Below are 21,798 nucleotides of genomic sequence, written 5' to 3'. Positions count from 1 at the left end.
AAGGACAATTTTTAAATATTGCTCTAATAAACTTAGAAAGATAATAGAATAGGTCTTGCATTAGTATGAATTTTCTGATGGGTATACAATCTGAAACTCAAATGTCTGTCATTATTTTCTAACTTTAGTCTTTAGTGATTTGTCACTAATTTGCCAAAAAACACAATTTTATGAAAAATGGACCAAAAAGGTGATGCAAAAATATAAAATAGCCACACAATACAGCTGGGAACCTGTCAAAGAAGGGGCACTTTAATATTAGTACTGCTAACTTGAGCAGCTGACAAAATAAAAGAATCTACATGCATTTCAAGTAATCTATAACTTTGATTATTACAGTTATTTCTTAATTGTAAACCCTCCATGTTTTCTTCTAAAATTGCTATTTTGCAGAGGGATTATTAGGGGGAAGAGCAACATTTTGAGCCAAAATCGGGGACAGTTGAGAGGTTGGCTATGCCTAATTCTATAAAGCAATTTATTTGCATGTACCTCTCAACCTGTTAATGCAGTAAATCTGAACAAGGCCAAATATATTGGGGGAACATATAAACAGTACTAAAAATTGCTCTTGTATAAATTGAGACAGTTGATAGAATAACAGTTCTTACTTTAGCATGCATTTTTCTGAAGGTTATGAAGTCTGAAACTCAGTTTATCATTATTTAGTGACTTAATTCCTAAATGATTTGCCAGAAAACTACAAATTTTATGAAGAACAAACCAAAAATAAGAAGCAAAAATCTATTCATTCTTTGAAAATCTGGACAGTTGGGAGGTATAGTTCAGCTGGGCCTGTCTGAGTTTGCTGCCCTTCCCCCCCTGACAAAATCATGGTTGAATGGAGCCTCTGCAGCCATTCCAATGAACCATTACTTGGCTATTTCACTTCATTTACCATAAACACTAATGTGCATACTGCTTTACTTCTATGATGAGTTGGACTTCATTTGAAAGTTTTATTTTGTATTTTACAGCACAAACACTAAGTAATCTGCTAAACAAAGCAATACAGTCTCACAATTAGCATTAAAACTTCTCTGCCCTTGAAACTCACATTCATTGAAACAGCATTGAAACCCACATTCAAAGAAAATACATTTTGCCAGTGGCAGATAAAGATTAATTTTGGGCTGTTTTAAAATCATAGGCCCCTTGCATAAGAAACATACATGTGCTCATTGATACACCTTCCTCATTGTACTAAACTATATTCCTTGTACAATACAGTACAGTTGTTAGAGGGCGTTTTAAATTTGTTTTGAACATTTTTCCAGTAAGCAATGAAACAAAACGCATGCACCCATAATGGCAAAACTGCCCAGTTCAGAACATTTATCATAAAAGTCTACTCAGACTTCCACAGTCCACCATTATCAATAAATATGCACAATTCTACAGTCCGCCATTATCAGTAAATGTGCACAATTCTACAGTCCATTATCAGTAAATATGCACATTTCACAATCTCTGAAGAAGTAAAAGTCATCTAAATAATTCTACATTAAAGAAATCTGTAACTAATGAAGAGGTTGCTGCTAGCAAACACCTTTATATTTCATGGTTTCATCGAAAAATAAAGTGTCTGTTGCCCCTCAGGAATAAATTGCCTATATTACATTAAAAAAAATGATAAGCTAGTAATATTGCAAGAGGAAATGGATGGCAAACTGATAACAGACTCATAGTTAGTATCTTCACCAAGGAGATCATTCTCAGTATGGCAGCATCCACCACTTGTGGGAGTAGAACCCACAGCCTTCTGCATCAAAAGCAAGTACACAACCTGTTGTGCTATTAACAAGGCAAGCCAACTTTATTTAAGCAACACTAAACTTCTGTTCTCCTGCAGCTCTCAGCTCCTTGTAAAATCTACTCAATACTCAACTGCATCTCAACACAAGAAAACTGGAAAAAGCCAAAATGTATTGGGGTCAAAACCAGGGACACATTAAACATTGCTTGTATAATCTTGGAAAGTTGCTAGAATAAAATGCTGTGTTACCACCATACATTTTACTGCCAAGGTCCCTGTGCAAAACAGTCAGAGCAACATACCACTACGCCAAATCAGCTGCTTTGTGAAAGAGAAATGCTGCGTTACCACCATAAATTTTACTACCAAGGTCCCTGTGCAAAACAGTCAGAGCAACATACCACTACGCCAAATCAGCTGCTTTGTAAAAGAGAGGAAGACTGAAACTTAAATGGCCATCATTTAGTGAATTCAGTTCTCACCATAGCTGTCAACCTCTTAGTACAAAACACCTGGACAAACCCAGTAATGAGGGAATACAGCCCTCAGACATATTCAGTGAATTCAGTTCTTGCCATAGCTGTCAACCTTAGCACAAAAAACCTGGATGAAGCCAATAATGGGGGAATACAGTCCCAATAATAGGGACACATTTCAAATATTCATCTTATAAACTTAGAAAATTGCTAGAATAAAAGGTTGTGTTACGGTTGTGTTACTATGTATTTTCTGAAGAACATGAAGTCTGAAATTCAAATGCCTGTCAATTTTATTTAACATTTGTTAATCAGGACAGTCTGACTTGGAACAAAAAAAAAATTCAGCAGAGGCCCAGGAAGAAATAATGCAGACATGTCTTTGTAACATGGGAGGACACAAAAGCAAACCCACACAAACACAGGGAGAAGATACAGACCCCACAAAGAAGGCACCCCAGCTAAGAAACCTGAGGACCTGCAGCTGTGAGGCAACAATGCTACCACTGCACCATCAAATAACATGCATTACAACATTTACAAACCACAGATATTATGAGGAACAGATCAGATCAAATATGAGGCAAAAATCTGCAATTTTTTTTTACAAATGGTGGTGGGTAGGGAATTCAGGTCTTTAACTCCTGCATACAAGGTACAGGTTTCAAGCCTGAGGTATTCCCTACCACATACACACACCTGTAGTAGCAAACCACAAAAACTAAATATACTGCCCTGGGTGCCAAACCGTCATTATGAGAGTCCAATCAAGACAAAATGAAGTGTAGAAGAATAAAAATATCTCAATGCATTGGCTGCATGACAGCTTAATATCTAGATGGAAACAAAAAAGGTTGTGAGGCATGAAAAAATAACTTACTTTTTTTTAAATACATTAATGGAATGCCAGTCAAAATCAAGTATAAGAAAAACAAGCAGCACTCAACTCAAACCACTTCTTGCACTGCAGTTCTAATTATAAAATATAACTTATAATTAGAACTGCAGTGCATAAGTTTATTCAGCAACTATATTGTGTAGTCATTTTATTTGTTTTCATCTTAATAGCAGACATTTCTTTATGACATACAGCTTTGACAGTATTTCTATAAAGGAAGTTGTAGTCTCATTTTTCAAGTTCTTTGTAGTCATTTTCCTGGCTGTTAGTAAATTACATAGAAGTCTGATTTGGAACATTAAACAACGCAAATGGTTTACTTTATACAAATTTATAAAACCACACTGCTTGAAGGAAATATTTGTAGGTACTGCACAAGTATATCCTCAGTAAGTAATGTTAAGGTTTCAGTTACAGAGCACTGTACTCTTGCACTCTGGTGTGAAATATGATGCATGAACATAAAAAACAGCGTTTGTATCCATTATCATTCCCCTCACAAAAATAAAGCAGCTCTGTAAGTCAATGAGTCAGCCATACACCCATCAGGGAGCCAAAGAGTATACTTACTTTAGTTCTTCACTCTGTTCTTCTAACTTCTTTTCTGTCTTCCTTCTTCTTTCTTCAGTTCTTCTTGACTTCTGTTCTGTTCTTCTTTCTTATCTTCACTGTCTTCAGCACAAAGTCAGCAACAGCACAGCTGACAAAATAGTATACAAATAAAAAAAAAAAATAATAAAATGCTATCGCAAATTAAAAGAAAATTATTAATAAAATAAATCCCATGTGACTGTGATAGTCACGATCGATCCACAAGGCAAGCCCACAATTGAGTATCTGATTGATTCTCGCTCTTTTCCCAACACATAAAGGGAAGAGGCGACAACCAATCAGCATCATTTAACTTCCAATTCTATGCGGTTTGGAACCGCATAGACTTCTGGACATCAGAATGATGCCTTAATTACTCCCCCGGGCTGCAATAAAAACAAAAAAAAAATCTCTTTAAAACCGCCACAACCTAAAGCGGATAAAGTGCGCATGCACGGACTCGGAGAGACCAACAATTTTCATTTAAAACAAAAAAATACATCTCTGCTGCAAAAAAGGTACTTTATTTGCATTTTCTTTTTCAAAGCTGAGGGGGCTGCAGTCCGGCAGTCCGATGCCACGAGCCGCCCCTGCTTGACACTTGTAATTCTACCAAATTCAAACAACTACTGAGGGAACATCTTAAAAACAATTGGCTTTGCTTCTGCACTAACCCTGGTTAGCTGTGCTAAATAGTTAGAGTTCTCTTACCCGTCACTTATCTCACTCCCCAACTATACCTCACTTAAATTATTCCCTACCATTACTCCTTCTTTTCCTCTTTTCAGTTGCCTGCTTTTTTTTTTTTTTATTTCCTTAGGCAATAGCTTCCTTAGCCTGTGAACAGTCTATCTTTTTCCCTAACATTTGTTATGGTATGTCCTTAAACTAGTTTTGTATTTTTTTTTTATCCTTTGTTTTCTTCTATAATTATGTACCTCATGTTTGATTTCTTAACATGCATCCTATATGAATAGTGTACTATACACATTTGAATATTGTTCTTTTACAACATTGTACTCTGTGAAGATTTTCTCCCTGGGCCTCCACTGAAAATAAGCTATTTTAGGCCCAGTTTGACGTTCCTAGTAACCAAGTGGAAATAAAAAAAAATAAAAATAGCTGGGGATCACAAAGACACTGAAAGAAGGAAGCTGCAGCTGGAGATCACAAAAACACTGAAAGAGGGAAACAAGAGCTGGGGATCATGGAGACTCAAAGAATGAAGCAAGAGTGCTGGATCACAAAGACAGTGAAAGAAGGAAGCAACAGCTGGGATCACAAATACACTGAAAGAAGGAAGCAAGAGCTGGGGATCACAAAGACACTCAAAAGATAAATCAAGAGTTCTGGATCACAAAGACACTGAAAGAAGGAAGTAACAGCTGGGGATCACAAACATATTGAAAGAAAGAAGTGCGAGCTGGAGATCACAAATGCACTGAAAAAACTAATCAAGAGTTCTGGATCACAAAGACATGGAAAGAAGGAAACAACAGCTGGGATCATAAAGATACTGAAAGAAGAAAACAACAGCTAAGGATCACAAAGACACTGAAAGAACCAAGCAGCAGCTGTGGATCACAAAGACACTGCAAGAAGGATGCAACAGCTGAGGATCAGAAAGAAACTGAAAGAATGAAGCTAAAGCTGGGGATCACAAACATACTAAAAGAAAGAGGTGCGAGCTGGGAATCACAAAGGCACTGAAAAAATGATTCAAGAGTTCTGGACCACAAAGACACTGAAACAAGGAAACAACAGCTGGGATCACAAAGGCACTGAAAGAAGGAAACAACAGCTGGGATCACAAAGATACTGAAAGAAGGAAACAACAGCTGGGGATCACAAAACACTGAAAGAAACAAGCAGCAGGTGGGGATCACAAAGATATTGAAAGAATCAGGCAACACCTGCGGAACACAAAGACACTGAAAGAAAGAAACAAAAGCTGGGGATCTCAAACATTTTGAAATAAAGAAGTGAGAGCTGGGGATCACAAAGGCACTGAAAAAAGAAAGCAACAGCTGGGATCACAAAGCCACTGAAAGAAGGAAACAGCAGCTGGGGATGACAAAGGCAATGAAAGAAGGAGACAGCTGGGGATCAGAAAGAAACTGAAATAAGGAAGCAAGAGCTGGAGATCAAAAAGGCACTGAAAAAATTAAGCTGGAGTTGGTGATCACACCCATTATACAGCTGTGGGGCAGAAGATTTTTTTAAATGCTAATAACCCCTTTCTATTGGTCAGAACAGCAGTCTAATGCCCACAATTCTGAGTCTATTGTGGGTACATATTTTTGTACACCCATATCTTTAGAAGTCTCAAACACACTGAATCCTTAGTGTAGGAGCTGTGCTAATGGGCATTTGGCCATTTGACACTTATGTGTCAGGAGTTTACAGTCTCCTTATCCCTGGGACCAGTAATCCAATGTTGTCTACACCCTGTCTCTCTCTCTCTCTGTCCTCTATCCAAATGATTTGTCCAGAACCAGATTGCTGGGAAGACCTACTTCATCATCATCATCAAGTTCATCAGGCCAAAACAATGTGCTTGTTGAGTGAGAGACAGTTTATTCTGAGCACCAGTTGGATTAAACATTCCATTTAAACAACAAATGTAGTTTTAAAAAAATAGCAAGAATATTCCTGCATATTATTTTGAGCAGGTAGAGAAATTATGCAAGAAAGCATAGGCTACAGCTTTGTTTAATCTTTTAATACTAATAGCTAGTGTAATACCTTATAGACCATTAGTTGACTCAGTGTAATTTAATAAATAGAAAAAAGCAAGCATTACACACACACACACACACACACACACACACACACACACACACACACACACACACACACACACACACACACACACAAAACAAACAAAAGCACAAATCACAGCCTTAGATTCAACACATTGCTATTTATCTTGGTACTTCACTGACTCTCTGCAAGACATTTGTAAATAAAAGTAATGGATAAAACTAAGCACAAACACAGATCACAGCTTTGGCTTCAGCTTTGAATTTCAGTTGTTTTATTACTATCTTATATGCTTTTTATAGAACATTGTATAAATAATTAAACAGACTAATCACAGATCTGAAGGACTACAAATTAGACTTTTGTTTTGGGCATTAAATCAATACATATCAGACAGCAAAAGACTGATGTCTCACTACCTAAACAGCAGCATAATTACATCGCTGAGGAGCTTGGTAGAAGGAAATGTACATGCTCTTTCTAATCAGGCAGCACGCCGAAGGGCCAGTTGCATGTATAGTGCTGTTATTGGGGTCTGACTTTTAAATGCATTTCAGTATAGGTTCATTGTTTTTTAAAATGTTGGTGTCTGTACACAGCCAACTTAGGTCTGAAACTCACTAAAGGCTGTAAAATATCACAAGACAATCTGTTAGCCTTGTAAGAACCAAAATTTAGACTAGCACTTAATACATGCTTATTACATACTTTTTTCTTACTTTATAACTGGACTAACAGAAAATAGTATTTAACAGAATTAACTCAACTCTGTTTCAGATTTCACCATTTCTTTGGATAAAGGAAATATGAAAGTGGATACTAAACAATTTCAAGTGGAACAAGATGTCCGTCAAGCTGGCTAATGACTAAAATATTCTGTCAAAAGACATCAGAAATGAATGCAAATTAATGTGTACTTTCTTTAATAGCTAGCCTAACTGAGCAATATTAATCCAGGGTAAATAAAAAAGCTGGAATCCAGTTATTAAACACATACAGGCAGTTCTGAAATATGAATCCACTAAGATTCAAATTTTAAGATTCTTTATACATGACAACACTATCCAGTTAGCAATACATGACATACTAGATGGCTCAACAAACTAAATATATTTTATAAAACAACATGACCTAAACATATTATAGAAGTCTAAGACTGGTGATGGCAGAAAAAAATCAAACTACAAAGTTACCGTAAATTAAGGCTCCAGTAAGGACTTAACCCCATTTGAGGAATAATACTGCACAGTCCAGAGATTTGAAAGTCCTGCCTCATTCATAGACTGAAAGTGTTCTCTTACTGAATCTCCCTGCTTGCTTGATTATTTTGGTTTAAAAAAAATTATAGCTTTGACAAAAAGGTAGGTCAGCTGATCCAACAAGGATTTTTTTTTTACCCCAAACCTCCATGATAGCCAGTTTATTATTTTGATGCCCTTAATAGTTATTGAAGTGATATAGCCAATCAATTAGCATGTTTTGAGAAGTGGGAAAAATGAGTACTCTTAAGAAATACACACACACACACACACACACACACACACACACACACACACAAAGTGACCAGAAGTCATCTCTAAACATTAGATCTACAACTCTGAAACCAACAATTTACACATAAATTGTTCTGCTGGTCTATTTGGCACACAAGGGTGGGTGTGAATAAGCAATATAGCATAATCTTCAAAACAGCTTACAGAGTAAGGGTGTCAATCCACAAAATGCACTGCCACAAGCACAAGCTCTAACTAAAGCTTAAGGTTGTTCGGTGTCGGTAGATCTTGACTAAGCACAAAGGAATTACTTGCATACCAGAAGACATGACACCTTGCAAGAATGGTGGGGCCTGAAGGAGCTGGCAGCACACTCAGCCATTTGTTTATAACTTATAGCGTTAATAAGCAGCTCACAGACCTGATGTGTCACTGTACTTTGCTGTCATGCAGTAATCATATGAAATGGTGCTTCATTTTCATACCAGGCACTCCAGGATTACCTCTTTCGACTTTCTCAATCCCCTCATGTGATTATGAATAGGCTGTCAAATTTTGCATTTCCCACTAGACAGCTAACAAGCATAACAAATGACAAACAAATTCACCTTTACCCTGTCTGGTTCATGCTGACTTTTATACTTTTTCATATCATGAACTGGCATCTCACTGCATAAGCAGTTTTGGAGGCCTTCCAGTTTACCTTTTTTTCAGTTCCTGGCTTCATGATCTGTTGCTAACCAGCAAGTTTTGCAGTTTCAGTAGTTACTTAGAATGTCCAATAAAGATCTAATGACAAGGCATATGGGAACAGCTCGAGTTCACACACAACTCATCATACCTGCCACTTGAGGAGATGACAAGTGAATAAGAAATATAGGCTGCTGACTGTGTACTTTGAACAGCTGTAGACATGACATTCTGTGATCAGAACATGATGAAGCAAACTTGCTCCCTGATACTGATAAATTGATTTGAGATAAATCTATATGGTTCATTTTGTGTTTGCAAATGAAATCAGTTTACATAGGTGGACCTGGAAAAATGCCATCCCTTGTCAAGAATCTGGTTTTATGACCTTGTTGTCAATTTCAGATGGGTATACAAATTAATTAATCCTCGTTATCTTAAGATATTTGTTGCCGTTGAGCAAGCCAGAGAACATACTATAATTTTGTTAAAATATGAGTAACGTATAAATTGCTTCTAATATGTTCAAGAAACAGAGAATATTCATGGATCACTTATTAGGTTTAAGTCAAAAGATACACGTGTGCTGCAGATAAAAAAATCACATATTACTCAACTGCTTCAAGATTAAGATTAGCTAATTTAATAACTCAAGATTACCAAGAGTGGTGACAGTTTTTATCAAAATAATAATAACACTTAGTAAAATGAGCTTTGAAGTTAAATGGCCCTCTTTTTTTGGGGTCCCTCCACCTGTCGCAAAACAGAGGAATGTCATGCTTCATAATCAGATTTTAGTTGAGAATTTCAGTGATAGCATGATGTTTCACTTTATTTGAATGTGGTAGTTATGAGAAATGTATAGCAGTTTTGTGTACACATGCTGTGAAAATGTATAAAAATATGGCATTTACGAAGTGGCATATCCCACAATGCATGCATCTGATTTCCCAGTTGTTCATGTATGCATGTATCTTGTTCAAATTATCTCTTGTATGATCTCAATTATTCTCATTACAGGTAATATATAAGTACTGACCACGGGATAGGTAGGTCCAGTCTATAACCAAATGGGATAGGTTATTTCAAGCACAAAGAGGGAAACTGGCTGGACTTAAAATGACCCACAAAGGCAGCTAGCCTAGTTCTTACCAATGAACCTATGGACCTATGTGCTCATAATGAGAGATAAATGTATTAACAGCCTTCTTGCTGTGCTGCCATTTTATGTGCCATTAAAGTTACTGCTTCACTTTGACTGCTACCCTGTCCTGATGTTATTTATGTTGTCTTCAAAGAAGACTGAGTAACCAGTGGTATGCATCATGGCACTGTGTCAGAACTAGGATCTTTTTCAGAAAGAAATACTTAAAATACCATTTTAGACAAGAAGACTGCACAATTTAGTAGGGTGAAAGATACCAACATCAGAGTAAGTCACATTTACTAAAAAAAAAAAAGCAATGTCTTTCGGCTTTTCCAAGTTAAGGTCACCACAACGGATCATTGATCTGCAGATTGAATGGCAGTGGTGTTTTTATGGTGTTGAGTTGCCAGCCCAGCAGCCAACCTTGACAGAAGGCACACACACACACACACACACACACACACACACACACACACACACACACACACACGCACCTACCTGCATGTCTTTAAAACTCAGTCAACCACAGGGTAGACATAAAGACTCCACAAAGAAGGAACTCTAGCTGAGAATCAAACCAGAGGATCTCTTGCTGTGAGGTGACAACACTAACCACTGCACCAAAGTTTTACTTAGTAAAGTGCTCTTTTACAGAATATCAGGCATCTATCACTAGAAACCTACATTTCTATCAAATATGACTAAATCTAATACACCACAATAGTCTGACTTCATAGAGCCATTTGTATGGCCAGTAGAGAGGCAGAGGTTCACACATTTCAGCAGAGCAACCAAATCAAATAAAGAGAGAGGCACAATCCAGGTAAACACTTTCTTGTATGCTACAGACAAGGAGGTGGAAGCAACAGAGAGTTCATTTTTGTTTTCCGATAGCCAGACTGTTATATACAAGTCATTAATAACCAATCTCAATGAATGTTTTGTGCAAAAAAGAAATGCTATACATGAAAGATGCTCTCTTATACATACTTTAGGTGAAATTGATTGAACATCAGTAAAAGACAGGAAAAAAGGGGGACGGCATAATGCCAAAGATAGTTCCCATAGGAAATCATTGCTGGTGTAGTTCGTTCGTAAGTATTTGCCAGTGATGATTTATTTGCTTGGGGGAGATTTCTACCCTCTTCAAGTTTATAGGCCATGGAATTGATATACATAAGTTCAGAGGGTGTGAGAGACTTGTCCCCTCTACAAAAATACACTCAAAATGGATTTTTTCACCCTTCTGAGTTTTGAGCATTTTTTTTGTCCTTTCAGCTTGACGGCTTCAAGGAAGTCAACATTTCATAGCAGAGCCCATGAAAGGAAATGTTTCCACAAACGAGTTCAAGCTAAAGTTGAAAGTATTGAAGCTTTTACAAGGCACATGTGTGAACTGGCAGAAAACTGTGACTTTGATAAAATGAAATATGAACAGATTAGAGATGGGATTGGAATTAGGCTGACTGATGCTAACGTATTTCAAAAGTTACAATTAGAAGTAAGTTCAACTTTAAAGCATATTATACAAATTTCTAGATATGCTAACCTAGTAACGAAACAAAACTGCGAACAAGAATATAGCAAATGGTGTATGTGAGATAAAATGCAGAGTAAATGTGACAAATTTAAAAATAAATATGGCACTGGCAAAAGTAAGTGGGTGCACGAGAAGTAGAGTGAGTGGAAGCTAGGCAAATGTACAAGGTGTAACGGTTTTCATGCTGAGTCAGAGCAGTATGTTGCATGTGGCAGAAGACATACGAAGTGCAAAAGATGGAGCATTTCCAATATTCAATTGTTCTTAATTCAAACCCTGAGCCTACTGTAGGCTTTAAAAGAATTTGACAACTATCAATGTTGGATTGTATACTCCAGTGCTTATCTAGTTATCTAAGCCCCTTTTAAAATTGCTTATACTAGCCCTTTTCCTAATTTGGAGGGGAAGGACATTCTAAAACAGGCCTGCTTTACTAGGAAAGTATCTCATTTGTTTGAATGTTTTATACAAAGTTATAGGCCAGATATCTAAAGACCAAAAGATACATTGAACTTGGCAAAGTGTGCTGAGTTCAGTGCAATATTTGTTTGAATGACAGTAATATGCAAATGCATCTCAGTTAGAAAAATATATCTCAGAGTAATGCAGCCAAAACAGGTAAGCAGTGATGTTGGCATATCAACAGTCATAACCTGAAACTGCAAGCCAAAGAAAACATTTCTATAAGTACATATGGTCCCATTAGTAAGGCATATGCACAACATGTGCACAAAACCAAATTAATGTTTTCTTGGTAGGTAGTAAAAGCCCAATGGAATATAAAGAAGCATCAGCAATATCCCTGTTACTCTATCAATATCTGAAAAATATTGTAGATCCCATTGTAAAACACAACCAAAAATTGAATATTACTATGCATAGGCTTGAGGAGCAACTGAGAGAGAGACAGAGAAAACAGTGTTATTACTTTCCATCTTTATGTCTCCAAATAAAGTATTAACATATTTAAATCTTCAGGTTTAGATGTGTATTCTTATGACTTTCAGGCATGCTAATATTATGCCAGACTTCCCATGATGCAACTGTGAAGTATGTGTAATACATAGTGATTTATTGTGAATTACATTAATGTGTAGCTAGTTTTATGTGGAATGTTGTCTTATGCGTTACTAACGGGAACTTTTCTTACATTGAGCTTATCTGCTGTTGGCACAACCTAAATGAAACACAGCTGTTTTCAACTTGCATATTTATGGTAACTTAAGCATTGTATGTATATATATTTTTTAAACTGTTATTGCTGTTTGCATTGGTTGAAGTTCTGAAGTTGTATTTATGGCCATGGCTTTTTATGTGTTATCTATATAGCATAGCTAGCCTGTTCTATTATTGAATGGAATATGCTGACTCAGTCTTATTGCTTGACAGATGTTTATTGACATGCAATAAGTTCCACTGCTATTGCAATGCTGTTTGGCTGCACTGTGACTTTTTGTTAAATGCTGCCTTACATGCAATTTCCTGTTACTGGTTTCCTTCAAGCCAGTTTAGTTTTGCTGTAGGGCTGAGGTGTTCCATAGTATACTCATGGTCATCAATGCATTTTTTTTAACTATGCAAGTTTATCTGTCAGCATAATACAAATGCAGGCAGTGATAGTGATATATTTGTTGATGGAAAGTTGGGCATGTGTGTCATATACATAGTCCCCCAGATTCACTAATCTTCCATGCAGGACTAGCATAGTCCTTCATGGAAGCACCCATGTAGGAGGAGGATGGCAGCGCACCATGCATATTAATGAAGGCGCTCTGCCCGACCTCCCAGGCTTACATAGAGAGTGTATGAGTGCAGAGTGTGTGTCTGAGAGCAGATCTCTCAGAATAAACATGCCCCTGCAATGTAGAACAGCACAAAATGGAAATAAATGAGCAAGACCGCTCATAGGTGTCTGCATAGTCCCACCAACAGTCTCCCATGTGTACAACAGCAACAGGACATAAAAATCAAAAGAAGAACCCCCCCTTTTTTTTTAATCGGAGTACAGATAACCGTAGGTGTGCGGGTTTGCCCATTGCTTAGCTATGGTTAAAGCAGCTTAAAAGGCTGAAGAGGATAACAAGGAAGATATATTCAAATGAAGCAGCACAGCAGTAGTGTAGTGGACAGAGCATTCACCTAACAAGCAGGCATTCCCGGTGCAGCACAGTCTATTTTACATGGCAAAGCATGGTATAACCAATATTTTTATTGCAAAACCCACTAAATAACATATATTTATGAACTGGAGTACTGCTGGAAATGTAGATGTGAAGAGTCAGTGTCATAATGAATAAGGCACTAGTAAGGAGATGTAAGAACAGATAAGCAGTAGTAAGCATATGTAAGCATTAGTAAGCATGTTTAAGTGTGTTTGTGCGGGGGTACGCATTGCCTACACAGATTAAGCAAAGTAGAAGCCAACTGAGTGTAAGAAACTATAACCTGAAATAAGCAGTGCTTACCACCAAGCAAACCCACACAAACCCACTTACAACTGCTTTAAAGTGCCTTAATCACTCTGTATCCAACAGGCCTTTGTCTGCCCAGCAACAAAATAATGAGACATGCAGGTCTTGAACCCAGGACCCTTTACACCATAGTCATAGTAGCTATCCAAAAAGCCATCACAGAAATTTGGAAGGATGGGATAGTAGTAAACATGTCCTCACCATAGTATAACCAAATTGAACCTGTGAAAGGCATCAGTATACAGTCATAGGTGCCATAACCAACTACATAAAATGAATATGTGAACTATAGTACAGCAGTAATCCCAGAAGTGAGGTGTATTTGTAATACAGTGTCGAAGTCCCCTATAAAACACAAGGACCCCACAGAGGTACACGTACAGTACACGTACAGTACACATCAATCAGGGATACTAGGCATACATATAAGGTGTAATGGAATAATAACACAATGCCAAAAAGGCTTTATAATGAATGTCTACTGTAGGCAACACCAACCATTGCACTGGCCAGCTTAGGAGATTTGAGTAATGTGTAGAATAATTACCTCTTTGTGCATAGTGGTATACCCCTTTAAACAATGCCACCTTTAGGTAAGCAGGTTTGCCCATAGCTTAGCCTTTTCAAAACCGGACAATCATGGAAAAGTGTGGGGAATTGGCCCTACTTAAACCCAAGAGGCGGGAATGCAGCTCATAACTGGTTGTAGCTTCTCCTTGCAGGCACTATGGCAGTAAGGGGAGAAGGAGTGCACCTCCGGGTGCTGTGCTGGTGCATCCAGAAGTCCAAGGTCATGGCTGGACTCCTAGTTAAATACCATGCACAGAGACTGCTGCAGGGCCAGTACCAGGGCTCCCAATACAAAAAGAAGGCCTGGGACCATCTCACCAGTGACCTCACCAGTGCCACTGGACTTACCCCTAACTGGTGAGCAGGTCAGGCTTGACTATGCTGACCTGAAGCAACGGAAGGGGGACCTCTTGGAGGAGTGGTTCCAAGAGGCTAAAGCATAAGGGGATGTCCCAGCCATGTGGAAGTATCAGTCCACTGCCTGTTTAATATTTGCCAGCTCAGGTATATCATGGATAGGTATGGCTAAATATTCCTCTTATGTCCCCCACAGCTACAATGGAATGGGACATGAACCAGGAGGCCCACATCTGCCTCCTGGCATGGTTGTGACACAAGGCAGGTACTCATGCTTTTACAGTCATAGGAAATACAAATAAAAGTAGTAGTAAAGTAATTGCTAGTATAAAATCTGTATTGTTCAAGGCAAGTACTGCATACACTAGAGAATATGGCAGGAAGAGTCTCATATTGTTAGTATGGCAATAAAAGTGTAATACCCTGACAAAGCAGGTCTAATTGCTGGACTGTATGTGTATATTCTGGCATCATATGGTAATGTAGATTTGCAATCATGTAATAGTACTGCAGTATTAAGCAGTGTTACCCACACCATGCAGCATAACGTGAATGTGTAGGAATGCCTGTATATGACAGGTGTAATCCCTAGAGGCCATTTAGTAAAACTCAGAGACACATACACAGTAAACAGGGGAAATGCAGACAACAAAACCCAAATAGCACATGCAACTGATATGTGAACTTTTGTTTTATTAGCACACACAGCCACAGTTTGAATCCTGCCAGTGGTAGCAGTCTGCATGCAGAATTATACACCACAACAGTACAGATATGTCCAGACTGTCTATTAAAGTGGCCCATATCTAATGCCTATCAATCTGTCCCCCTGGGAAATCAGTGGGATGATCCCAGATCAGCAAACAGGAAATACAGCTGACTGACACGCATCTATGACAACAAATGTGGCACACTAGCATCTCCTCAACACCTTATGTGACTAAAAAGCCATGTATGTCCCATTTACACCCCAACCTGTTAAGCTGTGGTCAGAGTGTGTACAGTAACAGAGTGAGATGTATGCGCATAATTCTAATGTGGAAGCTGGAACCTTGTGTGGCAACAGTCATGTAGTGCTAACAAACATTGCTCCCACAGGTACGTTGGATACGAATACTGTGCTGTGAAATACAGACAAATATAACCTGTACTGGTACCATCCACTCCGGTATTGTAGGAGATTGTGAGTGTTGCAGTTTCTCAGAATAATAAAGTATCACTGGTCACTGTCGGCCACACTGTGCTACATAATATAACTGTGTAGGAAGGCATGTATATGTGTGTGTCAGGTCACTAAAGGAGAAAGAGGGCAATATACTAGATATGTCCAGGCATACCAGCATGTGGTCAACACATGGCCAGAGTCTGTACAGAAAGAGTTGGATAGCATAGTGCAAAACATCAACCTGGAATCTGGATGTATGTGTACAAACAGTTAGTCAGTGTTAACAAACATTCCCTCCAAAGGTATACCAGGTAAGAGGTTGTATACTGCAGGTAAAACTGGTTCTGTGTAATGATGTTGACAGCCATATCAGTGTCCAATATAGGTGTATAGGGTAGTGTAGTAAGACTTGCAAGGTTCATATAACAGCACTGACTAGGAAAGTAATGTGGAGTGCAAGAATATACTACTTGTTAATTGACATATTTCTCTCCCCCCACATTATCTCCAACAATAATCAACATACCCACCCCAACTGGTATGTACTGACTCTGATAATGGCCAATCATTTGATAAATATTCTAAAGGTTTCCATTCATGTGCCATATTGAATTATTCCAACATTGTAGGCATGGTGCCTTCAATGGACCTGCATGCTGTTTTTATTACCACTGTGGTCCCATATATGCATGTGTTCTGTTTACTAAGCAACTGTTCCGTATCTGGTGTCTGGGTTAATGAGAATATATATGCATGCTGTTATACCTAACCCTGGAATGTGTTGACTATTACTAACCCATATATGATGTTGAAATCTAAACACTATAGCACACTTGGAAAGGCTGGTCCCAGCGGAACAACCTGTCCCACCTCAGCTGGCTGAGGAACTGGGCACTAACATGTCTGGGGACCAACCCTGCACCTCCCTGTCCTTTTGTCCTGCACCACCTTCGGGTGGAACCGCCTCAGGGAATGGGGCTCACCCCACACTGGGAGTGGGCGTGGACAGGCACCTGTCACCTGTCGCCAGGTCAGGGTCATGGTGTGTAGCAAGATCAACGACCAGGTCAGTGATCTTCTATGACAGCTTGAAGGCCGCATGTCAGCCTGGCTCTGTGGCTCAGCCCCCAGCACAGCCACCTTCAGGGATGTGAAGGTGCAGTGGTGACTGCACTGTTACCACTAGGGGGCTTGTGGGCTTCCGATATCCCAACACCCCTCCTCATCAAGGTGTTTACCCCCACATGTATCATATACCAGCCCTGTATGCATCTTGTGTGCCTTGTCTGTTAACCTACCCAACCTACCTCCCCAAACATACCTACTACCCCTCCCCAACATCCCACTCCCACCTGAAAAAAAAGGGCAATCTGTTCCCACAAAAAAATCTCGCCCCATACATAGCTGTCCATTTCAAAACATGTCCACTGGACACATATAATCTGGTCTAATTGGCATCACAATGAATTGTTGTTGTCCTCAGCCCTCTCCCAGGGGTGTGAGGGCCCAAACCTACCTCCAAATTCAGTGTATATGCACAGCTGTTGCTGTAGAGGAAATGGTTAGCTATGGGCCTTCCCTACATCCTTCCTGCACATCCCTAGCTATTTTCACTACTGTCTTTCCCTCTTTGTGCCCCTTTTTCACTACTTTCCTATCAACCCTTTTTCTTTTCTTTTAAAGAAATTAGCGTGGGGGTAAGAGTGAATAAGCAGTTTTAAGCAGCAGTATGCGGGTTTAAGCCTGTTTGCACAGGGGTAAGCACTGCCCACACAGGTTAAGCAATGTAGAAGCTAACTGAGTATAAGAAACTGTAACCAGAAGTTAGCAATGCTTACCTCCATGAAAACCCACTTACAACTGCTTTAAAGTGCCTTAATCACTCTGTATCCAACGGCCCATGTTCTACCCAGCAACAAAGTAAACAGCCTCTGCTAGGCTCAAACCCAAGACCCTGCAAACCATAGACAAAGTGATTTACCACTAAGTCAAAACAGATATACATAAATCTGATGCTATCACAAACATATCATCCAGCACAATCATTCAACAGTACAGGAAATGTAGTAATATCATACCACACAACCTCTTAATGCTAGAATTCTGGACAAATTGTGCGAAAATGTAGGTACAAACAGGGATATATGTCAAATATTCTTCTCATACACTTATAACATTGCTAGTTAAACAGTTATATGCATTAAAAACATATTTTGAAGGAGATGAAGTCTGAAACATAAAGGTGTCGTTAGTAGGTATTGACTTCAATCCTGTGATCATCCATTTCAATTGCCAAGAGAATGAGGTGCAGACCAAAATTATGAGCTAAGCATGCATGGACATATGGACAAATATATATATATCTGTAAATGTAGACAGATAGACAGCTCTATATGTATATATATATATATATATATATATATATATATATATATATATATATAAAACACAAATAATCATATAACATCAATTGTATATAGATAAATATGTTCATATGTATATATATATATATATATATATATATATATATATATATATATATATATATATATATATAAGTTTCAATATATAATTATGTATATATATATATATATATATATATATATATATATATATATATATATATATATACACACACAGATAGAAATGTGTATAGCATGTCCACATGGGAACAACATCCTGAACCACTCACTACAGCATAACAGACCATATGCACTGTTAATGAGGGTGGGGGCACAGATGAGGGATACCTGGTATGCTGTGCAATCCAATATCCAACACATGCAGTTCCTGACTCCAGAACCCTCTACAACACAGCTACAATGCTTTAACAGTAAGCCAATTCACCTGTAAACTCTCAGGGCAATATCTGTAACATATCAAGCAGAAATGTCATTCTACCGTAGGGAATGTACAATGTGGAAGGAGTACACATTACAATGGTGCAGATATGCACATACATCTATACATTGACAAATATATTCAGGTATATATATATATATATATATATATATATATATATATATATATATACATACATATATGAGATATATGAAATGAGGGATGAGTACAGTGGGACAATAACCCTCTTTCTTTTGGATGAAAAGCCCTCAGTGATGAGGTGTGTCACATAGCCTGGTATTACAGGTGTGCTCTCTGGAGCGTTAAACCAGGTCCCATTTACTGCACAGATATTGATGTTCCCCATTTGTAGGTGTGCCTCAAGAGAGTGCCTTTGTAGATTTAGATGTCTAGCTTTGAGTAGCCTTACCTTCAGGTTTGCATGCTTGTATCTGTTATGGTGATGGTTTTGTCCTTTGAACCTTGTCCAAATAAGGCACTATGGGGGTGCCAAGAGCTGTAGTTGGTAACCTGAATCCCAGGAGCAACAGGTGCAGACCATCTCTGGCAAAGCATCGTGGTTTGTCAATCATGTCATCCCAGGCAGACAGATACTGGATCCCCTTTGAATGACATCAGAAGCTTAGCCACTTGTTTATTGCTGTGCATATGTATATGTGTGAGTGTTCATATGTAAATATACATATATATATATATATATATATATATATATATATATATATGTATACATATATATCTCCATATATGTATGTGGATATGTATATGTCCATATATGTACGGGGATATGTATATGTGTATATATCTATATAGATATGTGGATATATGTGTACACATATATGCTTACCATATGTCCAGAACATGGAGTGGAGTCCTAGCTCAGCACCAATAGTCCCAACCCCTTAGTGCAAGGGGATGTCATGGATGTATTGCAGGTATACATGTAGACTGTTGCTACTGTCTTAGGGGTGTCTTAACTGACATGCTGGGTGTGGGAGGTCACATCTGCTGTAGACATGTGCACCATTGGCTATGGACAGACATCCTGAGGGCATCATAGTACAGTACCACTGCTAGCACAGTAATGATCCTGTGGACTACAGCAGGGATATGACTATTATATGTGGACAGTCTTTCCCTCTGTGGTCAGTCCAGAAGTGTACACATGTCCCCTTCATGTGAGACATGTGGACCACGCCTCCCAATGTGGATGTTACTAGCCATGTACATGGGTATATCACGACAGTACTGGAGCACATATGCCCACACAGTGTATGCATGCACACACGTCAATCCGTCCTGACACATAATACCTGGTAGTGCTGAGTACACATGGCCAAATACTACCCAATAAATAGTGACATACATCTGTACAGCATACCACTGCTTTGTCAGAAATACACATTTATGCTGGTCTGGCTGCAGTATGTCTTGCAAGTAACTGGACATAACAGCACACTGGATACTTACAGTAGGCTGCTAGGCATGTCACAAAGCACTGGGCAAACCACAGGCAGACTGACGCAACAATGGAATACATATTGTATGGGGGAATACACATGTACCTGCAATTATAGTGGGCTCGACATGCAGGTCACAGCACAACGTAGTAGACACCTGTGAGAAACTGCATACCCACATCCAATGTCAATGCAGACACAGGCACATATGATACACAAGCTTAACACTGGAGCAGAATGTAACATCAAATAGAACAGGACAGAGAACAATGGCATCTACCACATTCTGTACAGATCCCATGGTTTGTAAGCACAATACACATACATTCATCAATCATCCTACCTCAGGTGTCTGCAACCTGTGGTTCTGGAGCCACATGTGTCTCTTCAACCCTGCTGTAGTGGCTCCTTGTACCTCTGAGGATTAATGGGCACTCTACCACACAACACACACACACACACACACACACACACACACACACACACACACACACACACACACACACACACACAGATCAAGCAATCACAACACAGGAACGCATTTATGGAAATATGTTAGGTATTGTTCTTATACACTTAGTTATATTATATTCAGTATAACTATATATGAAACCGTATATGCTCTGCTATCTTCATTGTTGGAGTTAGATAGCTGTTGTGCCTCCCGATGAATTTAGTTTGGTGGGTGAGGGGTCAGGAATGGCTCTTTGGATAGTGAAGGCTCCAGACGATGCCCTACGTACACAGACCACAGTACTGTACACAAAAACACAGAATGTCCAAGTAATGTCCTCAGAAACATCCCCCACTACACACAACATGTCCAGCAGTCTGTTATCTGACTGGCTTTTTATCAGATATGATTTTAATAAATAATGGTGTGCAGACCATATGCACCATAAATATGTGGGGTTAATTTGCACAACATATGTGTGCACCTCTGCAGTCTAGAGGACAGTGTATGTAACAGTGTGCTATGCCCCTGTAAGTCAGAGTATGCAGGGGGTGCACTATAAGTATCCTAGTGTGTTACAACGTGTGAGGAATACCAGTAGTAAGCTGCCTTAAGGTATGTGGATGGACATTACCATACATTTCACCTTGTGAACATTGCTGGCCTACTGCTTACTGCCATCAGTGTGATTGTGATAATTTCAGGTATGCATTGGTATGTGACAGATACCACCCATAGTAACAACCCAGGTATTTTCCCCCTAGGGACTGCATGCAGAGTGTATTTAGAGGCCACTGGACTATACATATGTATTACATACTGTTGATTGTTTTTTTATGCTGTGGCCAAGTCTGTCTGTCCTTTTGTACTACTTGAAGGCCATGGCATGGACACCAACAGGTGTGATGTTTTCGGATGACTGTAATAAATGTTTGAGTGTTGCATTACTCTGTTTGTATGTATGTCAAAGCATAATCAGCTATATGACATGGCATATACAACTGTAATAGTACACAATTGAACCTTTCCTATATATACAAACCTGTATGTTGTGTTACATCCTTTGACTTCTCTGTGGGTATATGTGTCAGGCAACAATTGTCTGTAG

Source organism: Protopterus annectens, chromosome 6.part0 (assembly GCF_019279795.1).
Source record: "Protopterus annectens isolate FY-2018-M chromosome 6.part0, PAN1.0, whole genome shotgun sequence".
Classification (NCBI taxonomy): Eukaryota; Metazoa; Chordata; order Ceratodontiformes; family Protopteridae; genus Protopterus; species Protopterus annectens.
The sequence above is the reverse complement of the archived record's forward strand: the minus strand, read 5'-3'. Positions refer to the sequence as shown.